Source organism: Paramormyrops kingsleyae, chromosome 10 (genome assembly GCF_048594095.1).
Source record: "Paramormyrops kingsleyae isolate MSU_618 chromosome 10, PKINGS_0.4, whole genome shotgun sequence".
Lineage (NCBI taxonomy): Eukaryota > Metazoa > Chordata > Actinopteri > Osteoglossiformes > Mormyridae > Paramormyrops > Paramormyrops kingsleyae.
This window is the reverse complement of record NC_132806.1, coordinates 14,614,656-14,635,243: the sequence shown is the minus strand read 5'-3', so window position 1 is coordinate 14,635,243 and position 20,588 is coordinate 14,614,656. Positions and strand designations below refer to the sequence as shown.

The 20,588-nt window shown below is 47.4% G+C and overlaps 1 protein-coding gene across 5 annotated transcripts in view; it reads right to left on the bottom strand.

The window, feature by feature from the left end:
- fgf13a (fibroblast growth factor 13a) overlaps positions 1-20,588 on the bottom strand; it is a 43,798-nt gene that overhangs the window by 18,222 nt on the left and 4,988 nt on the right. Inside the window, exon 1 of one of the 5 annotated variants that reach the window (XM_072717346.1) lies at positions 1,388-1,481. The exons of the other annotated variants lie outside the window; for them this stretch is intronic. The gene's annotated coding sequence lies outside the window, so the exon portion shown is untranslated. Of the gene's footprint in view, positions 1-1,387; positions 1,482-20,588 lie in introns of those variants that run through there. 5 annotated transcript variants of the gene reach the window in all.

The window sequence follows — 20,588 nt, the reverse complement described above, 5'->3', positions numbered from 1 at the left end:
TCCGAAATGTATCAATGGTGTGGCTCAAAGGAAAGTCAACTCCTGAAGACAGAGGTACAATGGGAAGCCATGCAAAGCTTCCTGGGACTGGAATGGGTCTGCAGAAGGACGTCATATTTATAAATAAATGTATCTGTGTAGTGCACCCCAACCACCATATAAATATATTCTTTGTGCCTCTAAATGTAGGGCTGCTCGATACATGCAATCAGAGCTTTACCATAATCTGATAAAAGAGGCATCGCACCCTCACCGCACACCCCACCCTCACCGCACACCCCACCCTCACCGCACACCACACCCTCACCGCACACCCCACCCTCACCGCACACCCCACCCTCACCGCACACCCCACCCTCACCGCACACCACACCCTCACCCTCACCGCACACCCTCACTCTCACCGCACACCACACCTTCACCGCACACCACACCCTCACCGCACACCCTCACTCTCACCGCACACCACACCCTCACCGCACACCCCACCCTCACCGCACACCACACCCTCACTGCACACCCTACCCTCACCGCACACCCTCACCGCACACCCTCACTCTCACCGCAAACCACACCCTCACCGCACACCCTCACTCTCAGCGCACACCCTCACCCTCACCGCACACCCTCACCGCACACCCCACCCTCACCGCACACCCTCACTCTCACCACACCCTCACCGCACACCCTCACTCTCACCGCACACCACACCCTCACCGCACACCCTCACTCTCACCACACCCTCACCGCACACCCTCACTCTCACCGCACACCACACCCTCACCGCACACCCTCACTCTCACCGCACACCCTCACTCTCACCGCACACCCCACCCTCACCGCACACCCTCACCCTCATCGCACACCCTCACTCTCACCACACTCTCACCGCACACCCCACCCTCATCGCACACCCTCACCCTCACCGCACACCCTCACCGCACACCCCACCCTCACCGCACACCCTCACCGCACACCCCACCCTCACCGCACACCACACCCTCACCGCACACCCTCACTCTCACCACACCCACACCGCACCCTCACCGCACACCCTCACTCTCACCACACCCTCACCGCACACCCCACCCTCACCGCACACCCTCACCCTCACCGCACACCCTCACTCTCACCACACCCTCACCACACACCCTCACCGCACACCCCACCCTCACCGCACACCCTCACCCTCACCGCACACCCTCACTCTCACCACACCCACACCGCACACCCCACCCACACTCTTTGTCATCCTAATCTGATAGGTGCTCACAGTCTAGCTGTGATTTAACACAATTAGCACATTTTTCTTACCATTTCAGAAGATAAACAGTTCATGAAATAAAGATTGTTAAACAAAAAAATAAAATAAAAAATGGCCGCATACCTCAGTTGCCAAGCAATTTTTTGAGGTGTCCATCGACTCATATTTCTGCTGGCCGGATCTGGTGCTCGTCAAGCACATCCGAGTCTCCACACAGAGCAGTTTGGGTGTGTATTTGTGCTTGTGACAACTGTGTTGCAATCCGGAGTGCTGGTAAGTCTCCAGAGAAATAAGGGGCAGGCTGAACATCATGAGGAGATGAACGGTCATGTGACAAGGAAACACCCATCTCTTCAGTCTGGAAACAGCCAGAACCATGCGATATTTCATCTGAAAGCCACATGATATTACAGCCAGTGATACTATTTGATTTATCTGTCACCATGCCATGCATCACTGAACGGCAGGATTCCAGAACCTTCCGTTTTCAGTGCCAGTCTAACAACAGATATGAACAGATGGCCACACTGCTCTCCAATATCCTGCAGTTTCTGGACACGGTACATGCATGTATTAGCAACACGCAATCTTATTTCAGCTTCCTGCAGGGAGAGAATAATATCATCCTGAAGACCACGGCATCATTCTACACGGTTCAAGACAATGTAATGTTGTGAAAATGCACTATACAAATAAAACTGAATTGAATTGAATGCACTAGCCATTAGGGGAAGGTGCTGTTGATTACATTTTGTTGATCAACAGTACATTTGATGTTATTGTCTTTATTTGATGTTCAAGGGACACACTTCAAAGATTAGATTTATTTAACTTAAGTCCAGCTGTCCCACCCACACTGCAGAACAGAGTCCAGATATACTACAATACTCACTGTCCCACCCACACTGCAGAACAGAGTCCAGCTATACTACAATACTCACTGTTCCACTCACACCGCAGAACAGAGTTCAGCTATACAACAATACTCACTGTCCCACCCACACTGCAGAACAGAGTCCAGCTATCCTATAATCCTCACTGTCCCATCCACACTTTTGCCCTGTAATCCTCATTGTCCTATCCAAGTACCACTCCCTCTCCATATAACAGTACCGTCCTGTTTGCTGTAGTCAGTGTTTATGGGCTGAATCACTGTGTAATGACACTGACTGATCATGTGGTCCATCACACTAGGGATAAAGAGCCAAACACCCATTAGATCACTAGGCACACAAATCCTGCTCTATTTTGAAATTCCTTTTTTTAGTCTTTCTCCTTATAGCTGGAGTTCAGGCTCTGCTTCAAACTGTAAAGTGGCACTAGTCCTGACTCTGGATAATAGAATGAGGGATATGAGAGCGACGCGGTTGTCATTATGGGAGCAGGAATGTCATTACTGGACTGAAATGCTGCTGACGACAAGGAAAATGCTAGAATGGAGTCAGCAAGGTATTATCTGCCAGTCTGCATACTGTCTATAACTGCTTTAGAACTATTTCTGCAGGGTTGCCAACTCCCACGCATCTGGCATGACACTCACGCTTTCAGACTCTCCAACTCATGCAGGAAATCTAACAGCAAATTTATATTGTTCAGTTATAAAACTAAAATTAGCTGCACCAAAAGCGTTGGGGTTGTTTGCACGTAAAGGCTATTTAGAGACTACTTACAAGTTAATAAAATTCTTAGATACATGTAAATACATGTGCAGACTTGTCTTCCATCTCACGCCAACCAGCTGACCAAAGTTGGTGACACTGTTTGTGACCAGAGAGCCCAGTTTCACGTCCTGTAATGTGTTTTTGAACTTTCAAATGCTCCCCTGACCTGACCCCTGACCTGAGATGGTGCTGTGACATAACAGGCACCCCAGTGGAGGACCTTGCAGGGAAATGTGCCACGTTGTGGAAGGTGTGGACCACACTGCTTCGGCATTAGCTTTGTACATGCCTACACTGATACACCTCTCGCACATTAAACATTTATTTTCCTTTCAATTTTACATTATTCGTATTCATTGATTCATCCATATTCCATACCTGCTAGTCCTATGCAGGGTCGAGGGGGTCTGGAGCTACATGCGCAACCAACCCATCACAGATATTTTAAATTTAATTTAATTTAATTTACTCAGGGTACTCAGGCTAGCTAGGCTAGCTACACTCCACTGCACTCAGGCTAGCTAGGCTAACTACACTCCACTGCACTCAGGCTAGCTAGGCTAGCTATACTCCTCTGACCTCAGAGTAGTTAGGCTACCTACTCTCTTCTGCCCATCAGGGAGCTAGGCTACATGCACTCCTCTATACACTCAGGCTAGCTACAGTTATCTTCACTCAGCCCAATATCATAAGGATAAAGAGATAGGATGTAATGAGCATGCGTTTGATGCTGGACAAACAATAGAATTTGTTGAGTAGTCTGCGTGTGCGTGTATGTGTGTGTGTGTGTGTGTGTGTGTGTGTGTGTGTGGGGGGGGGGGGGGGGGGGGGCGCTGTCCTGGTATTCTCACACAATGTCATGTTGACATTATCACTTTGGCACTTCCCTCCAAACTCTCGGTTCCTGGCTGACACTTATAACTACGCTTAGCTACAAACCATGGGGTCCTACATGGAGAAGGTCTTGCTTTGCTGGTGTGGTGCTGTATGTATACATCCTGATGATGGGGCAGTAGGAGAAGGAGACAGAGCCTTATCAGGCAACTATCCCTTTAAGGTGTAAGGAGTCCCATGTTGCTCCCCATAAAACGGTGATGTATAAATAACATTAATACGACATGCAGAAGCTGGAGACGTCTGTGTTAGTAATTGTTGAAGTTAACAGCATGGCAGGCCGAGATAACAAAAAAATACGGTTTTCAATCTGAAGGTTGGCCAAGAATCCCTGGAAGGTTCAGGCACTTGAATATTAAAGAGGCCATTGTAACAGGTCCACAAATATGCCCAGAGAAAGCCAGGCAGGATTTAGAGACCAATCCACCAGCAAAAAAAAGAAACGTAATAATAATAAAAAAACAACACCGAACATGCCGGAGAAATGGCAGCATAACAAAGAGCCAGCTGTGGAGCCAGAGGAACCAAGATCGCGAGGGTTTCTGAACAAGACCTTAACGTCCAGAACATATGTTACATCGCCTCCATGACCAAAGCCAGTCTTATTTATGTTTCTAAATCACCATTCTCAACATCGCCACCACCAGCATCAATTGCATAATGTACATCGGCACATCATTGTTCCTTTCTGGAGTAGCAGCATAGCCAAAAACAGTCTTTACTACAGGCATTCCCCGGGTTAAGAACGTCTGATTCAAGGGCAACTTCGACGAACAGACTGCCATAAAGCCTATTAAAACTTTGGGTTAATTACAATGGTTCATGATGACGAACGCACGTACTATTTTGTGATGCTTGTTAAAACACTGCTCAGCCACAAATGTGCATCGGCTCGAGGTGCAGTACAGTATCATATGTGGTTACTTTTATTATTTTTATGTCCTGTATTATTATTTTTCCAACTTAACTCAACTTAAAGATAGACTTAGGAAAGGCGTCTCGTTTGTAACCTGGGGGATGCCAATATTTAGCAGGAAGTCTCTTTAACTATTGTCATTTAGCCATTAGTTCATTGCAACCTCTAAATGAGGTTTACTAAGAGGTAAGAAAGCACTACTTGCTCTATATGACGGATAGCTATTTCAGCAGAACATTAGGATTTTGGTGAAGGTCTGCAAACTGCATGTAAGCCACATGTTGAAAATGCGACCATTCTTTACCCCTTTATCATTAGGTGACAAGGACCTTGATGGAGGGCAGCTGCTCAGAGAAGCCACTTGCCTGACTAATAGCAGATGTGAAAGGCTGCCACAGCTGCATCTTCACTTTTCCTCCTCATTACCATTGAGCTTTTCAGTTCAGCACCACTGAGGAACTGAGGACGTGACTGCAGGGTTGATTACAAAGCAAACGATTAAGCTAAAAGTTCAGAAAGAGATTTTCACTCTCATCCCAGAGACCGAGCTTTTACTCTCATCCCAGAGACTGAGCCTTTGCTATCATCCCAGAGGCTGAGCCTTCGCTATCATCCCAGAGGCTGAGCCTTTGCTCTCATCCCAGAGACTGAGCCTTTGCTATCATCCCAGAGACTGAGCCTTTGTTATCATCCCAGAGGCTGAGCCTTCGCTCTCATCCCAGAGACCGAGCCTTTGCTCTCATCCCAGAGACTGAGCCTTCGCTCTCATCCCAGAGACTGAGCCTTTGTTATCATCCCAGAGACTGAGCCTTCGCTCTCATCCCAGAGAAGGTATCATGACAATTCAATGCTTATGATCCTACCTACCCTGCTGCCTGCCATGCCCCTACTTACCTGTAGCATCCTTCCTGTCTGCCCTCCCGCCTGTGACATGTCATCCCACTGCTTACCCAGCTACCAGAGATGTTGCCCTTGCCTGTGATGTCTCTCTTGCCTGTGCCACACCACTGATCATATCGCCATTGGAAGAGGCACCGTCACCTCCCTGCTCAGACATTAGCACCCATTTCTGCTCTGGACACATTTACACCCAGATTTTATCAATTTTAACAATCTGGCTTGTATAAATCAGAACTTTGTTAATTTGACTTCCAGTGCCAGCCGGCGGAGGATGCACTCCCCTTTTGAGTCTGGTTCAAACCAAGTTATCTTCCTACTAGGAAGTTTTTCCTTTCTCCATTCCCATCCTGAACACCATGACTGCACTGTCAGCCCAGATGTCATGATTCCATTCTCATCCCAGACACTGTGACTCCAATGTCAGACCAGTTGTTGTGACTCGATTCTCATGATAGATACTGTGACTCCACAGTCGGGCCAGATTTTGTGACTTTCATCCCAGACCCTGTGACTCCTTATACTGTCCACACAAACCACACTCAAAGCAAGAATATGTATGAAGCTGGGGATCAGGACATCTTTGCACTCTACAAATAGCCACTTTATTTTATAATGTGCACCTGAGCAAGGTCAGCCTTAATAAATCCTGCTCGGTGTGTCTAATCAGAGCAGGGAAATGCTGCAGGGCTTGGTCCTGCTCACCACTGTTCTGTACTTACAGCAGCAACTTATTTTATCAGTGATGTTCCAACCTGCTTCTCGAGCTGCTGATGCTACACCAGAACCTACCTGTGTCAGCCCTGAAATCCCGCAAGGTGACACACAGGACCTGCACACCTGGCACATGTTGTATACATCAAGTGAACGCAAGCACAGTGTTGCCTTATCTGAATTCACTGGCACGTGGATAAAAAAACGTCCAAGTTACAGGGCTGTACTACAGGCTAAAAGAACCATGTGCATCAGGCTGTGGGAAACAATGGAGAACCCAGCGCAGCCAGGGGTAAGTACTCCTTACATGAGAAAGGTCAGCAGAACCGCCTACTGTCCACAGGAGTGGGAAAGTTACTGATAACATCTGACAGCATCTGAACACCTGAGCCAGCAGCAGCAATGTGGTAAGTAGCCAGAGACAGAGCAGCAGTGGAACAATCATTGGGCCATAACTGGGAGGCCTTCTTTCCTCACCCGTAAACCACAAAGCGGAGCAGTGTGCCCATGCATGAGCATCGCGGTGCTCAGAAGGCGAGAAAGACTGCGATGCCCTGCTATCTCGGCTGACATCTGTTTCAGGTGCCCTTGCTAAGAGCAAATTTTCTCAGCAGCTCCCACTTAGGATCTTGGATGGAACGAAATAATATAATAATGTAAGAATGATCCAAAGCAGTTGTCATTGGAAAGTCATACAAAAAAAGGACCTGCCTTCAACTAGCAACAAGGTCACTTGTGGGTGTTTGCTTGTGTTTATCTCCGAAAAACATGAAAACAGGAGGCTGATCTGCATTGTAAAGAAGGCATTGGCAAGACGTGGGGTTCCTGAATGTTGATGCCAGTCTAATGAACCTTACATAACAAATACTGACACATACACCTTATATACAGCTACAATAACCTTATACTGACACATACACCTCATACAGGTACAGGAACTTTATACTGAGACATGCATCTTATATAGATAAAAGAACCTTCTACCGACACATGCACCATATATAGGTACAGGAACCTTATAGTAACACATGCATCTAATACAACTACAGTGACGTCATACTGACACATGCACAATATACAGGTAGAGGAACCTTATAATGACACATGCACCATATACAGGTTCAGGAACCTCAGACTGACACGTGCACCTTATACAGGTAAAGGAACCTTATACTGACACTACACTAGTATATGTTCCTATGGTTCTGTGACCCAGGAAAAGCACAGTAACCAGGCACTTTCCAAAGCTTTATAAAAGGAAGCCTTCACTATATGAACTAAGGCAGTTTAGGGAGGCAAATAATAAAGAATCATGAAATGTGACTTGTGGAAATATAGGATGGACACAGATCTGTTTGAACAAACCTTCAGGTTCTGTGATGTCTTTCTGGATGACTTGCTTCAAAGGGCAGCAGAAGATTTCATGACATTTAGTGCGAAAAGGGGACTTTTTACTCCTTAAATCCGCAGAATGGACGGAATCCTGCCGCCGCAACATTAAGTACTCCTGTGTACCTGGACCAGCATCATCCTGGACTGTGGCCACATCAGAGCAAACCGAACTGAGGTTAGATGTGGCTAAACAACCGAAAAAAAGGAAAAAATAAGGAATTAAAATCAAAATAAACAAGAAAACATGAGGAAACAAAGGAAAGGAAAAACATCAACAACAACAGGAGCAAGAGAACACAAATACTTACTGAAGGGAGAAGGAGTCTCAACAGAAAATGAGATCCACAAGATGTGGGGGGAATGGGGGGGGGCAGTCAGCCACTGCCAGGTTTTTCTGTCTGAGCTACATGTGATGTATGAGCTCTGTGAGGGGGGCAGGTGATGGGGCAGGAGAAGAACAAGCAGCAAGACTGCACTGTTCCTGAGGTTGAAGATACAGCTCAGTCTGCCGATAAGTTTGAAGATCAGCCAGCAGATCAATCAACAGATCAGTTTGCAGATCAGTCAGCAGATCAATCAACAGATCAGTTTGCAGATCGGTCAGCAGATCAATCAACAGATCAGTTTGCAGATCAGTCAGCAGATCAATCAGCAGATCAGTCAGCAGATCAATCAACAGATCAGTTTGCAGATCGGTCAGCAGATCAATCAACAGATAAGTTTGAAGATCAGTCAGCAGATCAATCAACAGAACCCTCCGCAGTTCAGTTTGCAGATCAGTCAGAAGATCTTTCAATGGATCAATTTGCAGCTCAATCAGCAGATCACTCTACACATCAGTCAGCAGAGCATCCAGCAGATCAGTCTAAGGATCAATGTACAGATCAGTCAGCAGGGCATCCAGTAGACCAGTCTGCAGATCAGTCTAAGGATCAATGTATAGATCAGTCAGCAGAGCATCCACTAGATCAGTCTGCAGATCAGTCTACAGATCAATGTACAGATCAGTCAGCAGAGCATCCAGCAGATCAGTCTACAGATCAATGTACAAATCAGTCAGCAGAGCAGCCAGCAGATCATTCCACTTGTTAGCAATGCAAGCAATGCAGTCATGCACCAGCCAGCAAACCCATCAGCTGTCATGAAGAATGCAGACCAAACGACCATCCTTAGGATGTCCAATTGTGAGGAACCTCAGCATTAAACTCAGAAACCTCCGGCCTGTTCTGCTAAGCATCTGAAATGTACAGATCACTCACAGACTGTAATAATGCAGTGTTTAATGTGTGTGGAAGTCCCCAAGTTCTAACATTCTACAAAAACCATTGCCACCCAGGTAACTCAGAGTGGGGTTGTGGATGTGTGTGAAAAGGGGGCAGCAGGTGGGCTACTGGCAATATGCCCTACAGAAAGAGACCTGACTTTTACAAAAATGTAAGATACCTGACAACAGAAGCTGTTCTGATACAGAAGAACCTGAAGAGCAAGTAGCACAAGCAAGCAAACGGGACCCAGCGGCAGAGCTGCCCACTTCAGGGCCACAGCAGCAGGATCCGGCACTTTCCGTAGCTGGCAGAACTTCTGTGCTGATCGTCAGTGATGCCCTCAGCAGTCTCTCTGGCTGCCGTGTGTGTTTATTAAAACGATAAACTGAGGGTTCTGCTGCTGCTCGCTGTTCAGCGTAAGCTAATTAGCTTGTAGCTCATACATTCCCTATGAACGATCTCCAGCGCATGAACGGGCCCCACCCTGCGAAAGTTCTCCATCCCCCAACATTCTTCTGGATCATTTAAAGGTAAAAACTGTGAAAGCTACTTGACGATCACCCAGCGAGCGTGTCACCTCTAAGGAGGCCCATTTTATTCTATGAAATGAAAGACTTGAGGGGGGGGGGGTGTCAGCTCGAAGAGCTGGGTCAGCCAGGTCAGTGTGCTGATTAAATCTGCCTGTCCCTCCCTCTCTCCCTCCTTCTCTGGGGGTGTTTGGCCTTATCTGGCTCCTCATGACCAGGCAGAAGCCCACTACCTGCACATCCTGCACAACGCACAGACCCCAGCGCCTATCCAAAAGTAACAAGGAGGATCTGTAACCTGCATGGACTTGCAAACTCTCTGGGCATGGTATGATGGAGCTGGCCTGTAGTCTGCGCAGACATGCAATCTCTCCAGGTTGAATGTATTGTGGCTGGGCTGCAGTCTGCGCAGACATCAGTCTCTCCAGGCTGAATGGGGTGGTGTATGGCTGTGTGGGTTAGAACACTGTGGCTACAACCGAAATGCTACTTGTTCAAATCCAATGGTTGGCAGAGTGATTTCACAGTTGGTCCCCTTAACCCCAAAATGCTCTGCTTTATTATTAGTACTTTGCTTTGGATAAAAGAATCTGCTAAATAAACACATGTAATACAATGGGGCTGCAAACTGGCAAAGAGAAGGATGAGGTGTCCTACACAGAAGCTGTATCTGAGCAGGGTGTGGCAGTGCAGGGTCCCCGGTGTGGAGCTCAGTATGGGATCAAGACCTAATACAGCCCTGCAGTTTTAGCCAGACCCAAATCAAACAGAAATTCAGGAGCACTGGTGGGTTTAAAAAGCAAAGATGAACTTCAGAGGCAAACGGACCTCCTCACTGGAACATCCCATGGTGAAAGGCAGTGAAAGGACACGCCTCCCCCACCAGATACAGAGCCACTCCGTGGAATGAGCTCCCCAGGATGCTGTAGGACTTTGACGGGACAGCTTCAGCTAAAGTTCATGTAATGGTGACGAAGAAACGGCCACGTCACTTGGATCTGTACAGTCCCATCCGGCGTGTGTTCCTGAGCCAACTTCCTGTCCGGTCTGGGAGGACAGGAGCTGGCAGCTGAGGGCCTGTTCTTGGAACTGAGGCATCCAACTGTGCCCACAAAGGACCGTGGGAAGGGTGCCATGGGAAGGGCGTCATGGGAAAGGCATCATGGGAAGGGCATCATCATGCAAAAGGGCGCCATGGGAAGGGCGCCATAGGAATGGAATCATGGGACAGGCATCATGGGAAGGGCATCATGGGAAGGGCGCCATGGAAAGGGCATCATGGGAAGGGCACCATGGGAAGGGAATCATGGGACGGGAATCATGGGAAGGGCATCATGGGAAGGGCATCATGGGAAGGGAATCATGGGACGGGCATCATGGGAAGGGCATCATGGGAAGGGCGTCATGGGAAGGGAATCATGGGACGGGCATCATGGGAAGGGCATCATGGGAAGGGCGCCATGGGAAGGGAATCATGGGACGGGCATCATGGGAAGGGCATCATGGGAAGGGCGCCATGGGAAGGGCATTATGCGAAGGGCGTCATGGGAAAGGCTCATAGGCATCTGCTACAGATGGATGAGTGAGCACAGGTGAAGACGTAAAAGCACAGGAAGAGAAGTGCGTTATCTCTGGGATGCACAGACGCTTCCATGAGAGTCCAAGGCACAGTCCGTGACCCCAAACACAAGGCTGCCAGGCTCCCAGCAGGCCGGACACCTGCCACTCTCCATATCCGCTTCCCCCATTCAATCCGGCCAACTCTTACTCAGTGATCTGTTTCATTTTACCATCATGAATTCCCTCAAATCCAGAACTTTTATATTAGGCCCTTTAGCAGTTTTAGAGAACACAGCCCAAGAAACGCACTAGAATAAAATCACAGTTGAAATACTGCTCAATTTTGAATCTCCTGTAATAAAGTCAAAATGATTAAGACGCTGGTGACCATCAGGACACTAAGGGTGAGGTAGAGGTCAGCTGTAAGCACTGAGCCCTTCACCCATGTTTCAAGCCACAACCTAACAGTCTCTCCATTTACCAGCCCACAGCATGCTATTTCCGCAGCTCATGTAATGAACCAAGTATTGACTGGAGGTACCTGGACCGGCAAGTGCTAATCAGCAATCGTCACTTCTTCATTTCCTACATCGCTCATGGCCCTTTGGTCCCATGTCATTTCCATTATCACTGAGGTCCTGGGAAGCTTCTAGCAAATAAGTCAGCTTGTATTAGTGGTTCATTAGTCCTGCTTGATAAAATGTGCATCACACTGAAAAGATCACGGGTATGACTGAAACAGCACTGAAACAGCAGTGAAATAGCATAGAAATGGCACTGAAATAGCATTGAAACAGCACTAAATTAGCACTGAAATGGCATTGAACAGGGGAGGACTGGCAACAATAAACAGGAGGGGAATTTGTTGTCAAGTGGCTGCAGTCATATTAAGAAGTCCCCCTCAGTGTACATATTTTGTTGTAACCAGGGTGGGGGAGTCCTTGGTATATTTTGTCGCATGCTGGCATTGGGGAAGAAACACCAGCCCTCACAAGACCAGTGCACCGGGAATATTCCTGAACTTCCTGATGGCCAGTCCGCAGCTGGCACTGAAATAGCACTGGAACAGCACTGAAACTGCAATGAAATAGCACTGGGACAGCACTGAAACGGGACTAGTGCAGTATTTCTGACCGAGTCATCAAACATGAAGCTACTTCCCCTTAAAGCAAAGGTAAGCAGATGAATCTGTAAGATTTAACCATATGAAAAGGCAAACTGGAAGTGAGAATATGATGCCTGTTGTGATGCATACGTGGTTCGAGCCGGGCGGACATCACAGTGCTAAAGGCAGTGACGGTTTCTCTTGCCCCATTTTGCCATGGGAGCTGAGCTTGAAATCACACTTAGGATGGATGAAGGTACAATTACACATTCGATAGTAATTCACATGCATTAATAGCCCATATGGAGAGTGGCTGCTATTTTAGACACCACTTTACCAATATCCAACCACTCTGGAACCATCTGTCGTGAATTACGGGCCAATCCAGCTGCAAAATGATTCTCAGTGTTGTTAATATAATTGCATGTCATACAGTGCAGCTCTATGTAACCCTGTCTTTGGCACCAGAGATGTCATGCTCGTTAAAAGGACCATGAAAAACACACTGGTACTGACAGTGCTTGTCTGAAAAGCCCTTCTGAAGAGTAGGAGGTGGCAGACAGACAAGCTTCTCCTCGCCTAAGAGATGATGTCATCAGTGATCATGGTGCCAAGATGTCATATGGTTCGATAATTGGTAACCGAGCAGGTGGGTGCGGTGGGATGGTAGCGAGGTTTGAGGAGGTGTTGACCAGAAGTAACAATCATGAAGAACAGAAATGTGTCTATGAATTATGTCACTCCAGTGCTTTCTCCAGTAACACCAAGTTTCATGAATAAAAGAAAAAGAAGTTCTTAAATATCACTCAAAATACGATATTATGATTAATATATTGTTCATTATTATGTGTAAGACTGCTACTTTTGAAGGCATGCCAAAGAAAATATCGGCCATTCATGGAAGTAGGAGTACATAAAACCATTATTAAAATGGTCCATCATCCTTCCTGTTCACCGAATGAAACACAAACCCTAAGCCTAAGCTTAACCCTCAGAACAGTCCCCCGCAGATCTACTCCAATCCACCCGCCTGGTCACACGCCAAACACGAATCTGTGTCATTTCTGTGAGGGACACACTGTGAAGGCTCGCTAAGGGTGTGGTCACAAACACTCAGCTTATAAACGGAGGGGGCAGGAATTTGCAGGAGTCAAATGCAAAGCTCAGCAAAGTGTAAAGGGTGGTCAAGTCTGTCGCTGTTGTACTCTGTTGTATTGTCTGATTGATCTTTGTATTGTTTTGCTGGATTATTGTACTGCCTTTTCAGGAGGTACAGTGTAGGAGGTCTGACACGTCCCAGAATGGAGTTCACAATGACAAAAAACAGCCATGAGAGTGTGTGAGTTTTAGTGCCGACTGTATGCTGACCCCCCAGCGCACGTCACCCAGTCACATCTCTCAAACAGAGACAGATTTCCATGGAAATAAAGGGGCTAAAAGTGATGGCATCTTAAAGAGACAATCAATACTACTGGCTTGGGAAAATGCACACAGATTAAAGCCTAATGACTGTATGACAGTAATGTGACCTAAGTGGACTGAACTGTTCTACTTCCAAAGGGATCTGAGCAAAGGGCAGAGACCCACTGGGCAGGACTGAGCTCCAAATGGGCAGGGCCTCAATAAGCCGGAATCTAACAGGCAGGACCCCAATGGGCAGGGCCTCAAAGGGCAGGACCCCAAAAAGCAGGGCCTCAAAGGGCAGAACCCCAATGGGCAGGGCCTCAAAGGGCAGGACCCCAATGGGCAGGGCCTCAAAGGGCAGGACCCCAAAAAGCAGGGTCTCAAAGGGCAGGACCCCAATGGGCAGGGCCTCAAAGGGCAGGACCCCAAAAAGCAGGGCCTCAAAGGACAGAACCCCAATGGGCAGGGCCTCAAAGGGCAGGACCCCAATGGGCAGGGCCTCAAAGGGCAGGACCCCAATGGGCAGGGCCTCAAAGGGCAGGACCCCAAAAAGCAGGGCCTCAAAGGACAGAACCCCAATGGGCAGGGCCTCAAAGGACAGAACCCCAATGGGCAGGGCCTCAAAGGGCAGGACCCCAATGGGCAGGGCCTCAAAGGGCAGAACCCCAATGGGCAGGGCCTCAAAGGGCAGGACCCCAATGGGCAGGGCCTCAAAGGGCAGGACCCCAAAAAGCAGGGTCTCAAAGGGCAGGACCCCAATGGGCAGGGCCTCAAAGGGCAGGACCCCAAAAAGCAGGGCCTCAAAGGACAGAACCCCAATGGGCAGGGCCTCAAAGGGCAGGACCCCAATGGGCAGGGCCTCAAAGGGCAGGACCCCAATGGGCAGGGCCTCAAAGGGCAGGACCCTAAAGGGCAGGGCCTCAAAAAGTGTGATCTGAAATGAAATATTCTGAGGAAGATTATTAAGACTGTAACCATTTCACGTGGTATTAAGTGACTGCTTTGTATGTCCTACACTGATTTACAGTGATGCAGAAACTGAAAGAGGGGTCTAGTCACATGCTGCAGCATTAAAGCGTTTGTCGGTGCTGTTTCTTGCTCGCGTTCATCGGGTCGACACTGTGCATTTCATTACAGCGATCACTCCTCACAGTGGGCCCGCTGGGGTTGCTATTTCTCTGACAAAACAGATTCATTTTCATTGTAACCATTTTCCATTAGTCCTGGCAAAAACATGTTTGAAAGAAAGCACCAGAAGCGTCCACAGAGTTCCAGCTCCAGCACATGATGAATGAATCCAAATACATCTTATATTAAGCTCCTTCACTGAAATGAGAACAGTTTGTTTTTGCCTTCACGGACGAGGAGGCGACTGGCAGGATTTGTTCATCTTTCACCGCACCTTTCAGAAATTGTCTCATGTGTAAAGTAGCACAGAAGCTGAGAGAATAAACAAGACCAAGAAAAGGCGGCAGGCTCACACCTCAGAGTGAACCCCATTGTGGATATGATGTCACTCAGCCAATGGCACGAGTGACCGCTGCCATGGTAACACAGGAGGACAGGCCTGAGACAATGTGTGTGAGAAGAAAGAGACAGAGAGCCCAAGGAAAAGGTGACCAAAAACAGCAGGGGCTAATTCTACATCATCGTACATCGTATAGGTGCTTAAGCTGATTGTCCAGTAACACTGCTGAGCTTCTCAATTTCCAGTTTGCCTGCCTATCTGTCTGTCTGTCTATCTGTCTGTCTATTTGTCTGCCTATCTGTCTGTCTATTTGTCTGCCTATCTGTCTGCCTGTCTATATGTCTGCCTGTCTATCTGTCTGTCTGTCTATCTGTCTGCCTATCTGTCTGTCTATTTGTCTGCCTATCTGCCCGCCTATCTGTCTGTTTATCTGTCTGATTATTTGTCTGTCTATCTGTCTGTCTGTCTGTCTATCTGTCTATCAGCCTACCTGCCTGTCTGTCTGTCTGCCTATCTGTCTGTCTGTTTGTCTGCCTGCATGCCTTCCTACCTGCCTATATGTCTGCATGTCTGTTTGTCTGTATGTCTGCCTGTCCACCTAAAACTCTGTTACATCATGATTTTCAGCTGAACCACAATGCTGGGCTAAAACACTGGGTATCTTCAGTCAGCATGATGTTTTATCTACTGGTTGTAAACCCCCATACCTGGTATGCCACCAAATGCTGACATTTTCTGCATCAACCAAGCAGGAAACCACAAAAATAAACGAGATGGCAGTATTGCGCCGGCTCGCCAGCCACAGTCATGAACACCTATGATGGCCCGCGGCTCTCACATAGCTCTGCTTCTAGGCTCCACCCCTCACAGTTGCCATGGTGATAATGACAGCTCATTGCCTGAACAAGGCGTCATAAGTCTGCAAGAGCAGTGGCATGTCACCCACGTAGCTGACAAACAGGGAGGGCAAATCGGCATAGATCTCCAGATCCAGGCCTGTATGACCTTCAAGGGGCATTCAGAAGAAAAATCAAAGGAGGGTCGTGCACATATGCACAGATAGGCTTGAGTGAGGAACAGTTTAGTGGTGTGGGTGGGGGCTTTTTCTTGGGGGCTCGTCAGATAAGACAGCCTTCTGTCACACCGTTGCTGCAGTGAAAAGGAGAACAACAGCATCACCAGCAGCCACAGTAGCCACAAACGTAGCAGCCATTGATCATTATAGAGAAAACTAATAACACTCAACCCACCAATCAAACACATCTATCAATATATATATACCACAACCAATCAATCAATCCCTCTTTCTATCAGTCAACCAATCACTCAGTCTATGTAACAGGTGTGGCTCTAGCCAGACCCCACTTTCACATTAACTGGGACAACTTAGCAGACTATTAAACTAAAGAGCTGTCTTCTTAGCTCTGGGAGGCAGGGAACCTCATCCTGTATCCCCAGGAGGGTGACATTGCCATGGCAGCAGCTGCGGCATATTGAGCCCCACCCTCTCATGAGGTAAGGGGGACTGTCACTCCCATACCAGCAACTGTCCACTTTAAACTGTCACATACGACAGTTGGCACAGAGAAACACTATCATGTATTCTGAAACGTACATTATAAATAATGTACTAAATAAAACAAAACAGGTTCAACATAAAAGTGCAGTGCTGATGCTGATTAAACAGCCCAAAAGAGGCTGCATTTGGGTCTCACCTGGGATCTTCAGGGGAGTTGCTGCAGTCTCAGGTAGCATTCTGGCTAAATGCTGCCTCAACATGTTTGGATTTGCATTTAACATATTCAGCAGGCATATTTTTTTCAAAGCCACATACGTTTTTTGAGTATGCAGGGTCAGCTGGTCCCTGTAGCAGTTACACGTTAAGACCATAAGACTGATGCAATCATTTTTCTAGGACCTGGTAAACAACCTGGAAATAAAACCATTTTATTCTGCCAGAGAAATACTGTTGCTCTAAATGATCTCATCTCACAAAAGAATTTTAAATACTCTACATCTGAACTTCAGACGTCAGCTACAAAGTCCACATCTACTGAAAGCAATTTATTTTTCCTCAGAAATCAGGCAAACAGTCAGTGAGATATTGAATTATACCATTACAGCCACCAGTGGCTAATTTATAACCATGACATCACGATGTAGCTGTTCACATTTAGCCTGACTCTAACCCTTGTACGGCCATGCGCCAGGAAAAAACAGATGGCTAAGGAGGAGTCCTTTGGAGAATAATCTCCCCATAATTCAGTATAACTTAAGCTATATACAATAATGGCAACCTGTGGTCGGTGTCCCCAGCCTAGTGCCCTATGACGGACTGGCATCCTGTTCATGGTGTCTTCTGCCTAATGCCCTGTAATGGACAGGCATCCCGTCCAGGGTGCCTCTACCTAGTGCCCTGTGATGGACTGGCATCCCGTCCAGGGTGTCCCCGCGTAATGCCCTATGACGGACTGGCATCCTGTTCATGGTGTCTTCTGCCTAATGCCCTGTGATGGACTGGCATCCCATCCAGGGTGTCCCCTGCCTAGTGCCCTGTGATGGACTGGCATCCCGTCCAGGGTGCCCCTACCTAGTGCCCTGTGATGGACAGGCATCCCGTCCAGGGTGCCCCTGCCTAGTGCCCTGTGATGGACTGGCATCCCTTCCAGGGTGTCCCCTGCCTAGTGCCCTGTGATGGACTGGCATCCCGTCCAGGGTGCCCCTACCTAGTGCCCTGTGATGGACTGGCATCCCGTCCAGGGTGTCCCCTGCCTAGTGCCCTGTGATGGACTGGCATCCCGTCCAGGGTGTCCCCTGCCTAGTCCTTTGAATAAGTGGTTAAGGAAAATAGATGAATGGGTGAACATTCCTTAGCTTTTGGTCCCCTCCCAAGTTGAGGCTCTCAGTGCTGACATAGTAGAGCCAAGTAAAGGACATTCTTCTAAAAACAGATGGCAAAATTAGCTTCAGTGGGCTTCCATGAGATGGAAGCAGTTTAGAAACACTGTCCAAAAAATAAACGTAAATCCTATAATTATTGCTTGGCAGGATTTTCTTGTTTCATTTTAGTAAACACTGAATTAAAGAGATGCTTCCAAGCTGAGAGATGCTATGCATGCTGGCAGGTGTACAATCCGGCATACAGTCACTGGGCTGTGTTACCATGTATTATGATACAGCAGCTTCCACAGATGTGGATGACGCATATTCAGAGTATCTGGCCACTGACTGTGATTGTGGCTGCATCTTATGAGAGTGATAACCCCACCCTCCCCAAAAGCATTGCAGAAAAGCTCGCCCAATAGAGCTATCAATCTACAGACACAGAAACAGGGAACATGGCAGTGGGTTCAGGGGGCACTGTGGAAGATAGGAGACCCCTTGGCCCGAGGGCAGCCCTGACCACAAAGAGGGAGAAAGGGGAAGACTTTCTGGGGCCCAGACACTCGGGGGAGCCCATGAGTGAGTGAGCATGGATAATGGTAGCTTTGGTTTGGTTCAGAAGAATTTTTCAGGGGTCCGGTCATGCCTTTGTACAGCCCTGCCCAAAAGTAATGGAAGAGAAATCTCTGGCATTTAATCTGCCTCTGAGTTTGCGGATGAAGTCAGAAAACACAGGAAGCTCATTCCCCAGCCTCACAGCAAGGGTTTGTGTTTAATTTTCCAACATTATCTCACCACCATCCTCAGGCAATAGAGGACATACGATCTCTCATTTTTAACTCACATGCCGACCCACACAAACAAGCTGTCTCGCCTGGTACCCAAGCCAGCCCTCGGATAGCCAGCAGGAGAAGGGGACGGGGGGGGGGGGGGGCAAGGCCTGCAAGCAAACTGCTGGGACCACGGTCTGTTACTGCAATTACAGCTATCTGGGTCATGCTGTCCTCAGCATGGCCATTGATGAGCATACTGCAAATTCAGCCATAGGGAAAGGAGGAGAAGATGAAGAAGAAGACAGAAAAGAATGGGAACATGGAACAAGTCATTTTCTGATCCTTCCTCCATGTGAGAGTCAGAGCCAAGACAGGATCAGGACACCACAGGAGGTGGCCATCTGGCCTGGTTCTGCTGGCAGGACAGCCAGGCTCCTCCCCCAACCAGTCACTATGTCTATGTTACTGTGCCATTCTCTCAAATTCTGATAAATGTAAGCTCAGGGTTTCATTACAGTATTACATGTCTCTATATTTGTGTGTTACATATAAATGCTTATTTTCAAAGTATTTCTGATGTTCAGGGAAATGTACATCATGCTAGTATAAATTCTGCACAGATACCTCTAAAACTGAGGCATGTAAATGCTGCTTTGGCGTGGAAGCAACACTGCCAGTTTACACTGCTAATTTACACTGATGGCATGCACACTGCCAATTTACACTGCTAATTTACACTGATGGCATGCACACGGCCAATTTGCACTGATAATTTACACTGCCAATTTACACTGATGGCATGCACACTGCCAATTTACACTGCCAATTTACACTGCTAATTTACACTGATGGCCCTCAGTGCCAATTTACACTGTAGACTTTAACACTGCCAGTTCACATGCAATGTTCAGTTTCTACACGGTTACTTTACACTGTTAAGTTTAACACTGCCAGTTTACACTGTAAGCTGTACCAAGACTGTGGTCAGACTGCCAGCATCCCTTCATTAATAGATATACCTATTTTAAGCCGTACCCAGTTCAGTTCAGTTGCTAACTACTAAAACTAATAAAACCCCATAATTTGGTTAGTGTCAAATCACAAACTTGTCTTCATTGTCCATCTCCTCTTCAAGTCAATCAAGTTCCAAATAGTACTAAGTCCATTTTTCTAACAGTACTCTCCCAGAATTTTCCCCCCTCTTAACTCCTGATTTCTACAGTGGTAACTTCTGACGGCACCCATTCATTTAATGAGAGAAATGCCATTAGTCTGTGCTGGCTGACCCTCTATGATCAACATTTTCATGCATCCAATCACACTACATGTCACTCTACAGTTAATCACTCTACATCAATTCACTCTTCAACAAATCACACTTCATGACTCTATATCAAATACCTCTACAATAATCTGCTCTACAAATATATCACTTTACATGAGAAATCTCTATATCAGTGAACACAGGTTAGACAGGTCCCATGGGTCATAGGATTTTGGCCTACTTTGTTTGCTATTAAAGAAGCAGTTTGTATTTGTAAAGAGAATCTTTATCGAATCAGAACATGAGGGTGGTGCTTAAGGAAGAGGCTCAGTACAGCAAAAAAGAGCATGTGGGTGGTGCATAAGGAAGAGGAACAGCATAGCAGGACAGAGAGTGAAGATGATACTTAAGGAAGAGGATCGGCACAGCAGGGCAGAGAGTGAAGGTGGTGCTTAAAGAAGAGACTCAGTACAGCAGGACAGAGCATGAGTGTGGTGCTTAAGGAAGAGGCTCAGTACAGCAGGACAGAGAGTGAAGATGATGCTTAAGGAAGAGGCTCAGTACAGCAGGACAGAGAGTGAAGATGATGCTTAAGGAAGAG